This window comes from Chiloscyllium plagiosum, chromosome 1 (genome assembly GCF_004010195.1).
Source record: "Chiloscyllium plagiosum isolate BGI_BamShark_2017 chromosome 1, ASM401019v2, whole genome shotgun sequence".
In the NCBI taxonomy this organism is placed as follows: Eukaryota; Metazoa; Chordata; class Chondrichthyes; order Orectolobiformes; family Hemiscylliidae; genus Chiloscyllium; species Chiloscyllium plagiosum.
The window spans coordinates 73,375,758-73,376,475 of record NC_057710.1 but is presented as its reverse complement, the minus strand read 5'-3'; positions in this window follow the sequence as shown (position 1 = coordinate 73,376,475).

Genomic DNA, 718 nt, shown 5'->3' with positions numbered 1-718 from the left:
TTTGCTCTCTTCTGCTCTCTTCTGGCATGATTGGTGTAATAACATCGCTGAAGGTCTTGTCCAGAAAGATCTCGTTCTCTCGTATGAGCCTAAGGTCTTCGAGTTCTTTCATCAGCGCTGCAATATGCTCGGTCAATTGCTGAATGTGCACACATTTTCCACACATACGAGCCAGACACACCAGAGTCGTTGACCTCCCACATCAAGCATGTAGCGCACTGAACCAGCCATGTCTTCACCCTCTTCAACTGTGGTGTAATCACTTCACTCAACCTCCTTGTCAAAGATTTCTGAGCTGAAGCCTCACTCTTCGATCTAAACTTCCTTAAACCCTCTTTTTGTGGCATGTCTGTGGACTCTAAATTAAGGTTAGAGGAGGAGGGAGGGAGGGAGGGAGACCCTACTTTGTAGGACCTGGGGTTTAGAACACACCCACTCTAATAGTAATCACTTACCTTCCTGACCGGCTTTGCGCTCCATCTGAACTTCCGCCCAGCTCCCGCCGCTCTCTGCTGCGAAAAGCAGCATGTCAGGAAGTGGAAATTTGTACCCTTAGCACGTCTGCCCTCAAGTTTTTCTAAGGGCAGGTTTTGAATTTCTCAGCTGCTGTGCTGAGGTTCGAAGGGAGAATGAACTTTGGTGATATTGGGTTGGAAGTTCAGCTAAGACCGCTGGGGAAGAGGATAGAATTGGTGCTTTGGGAATAGTTTAATAGTGT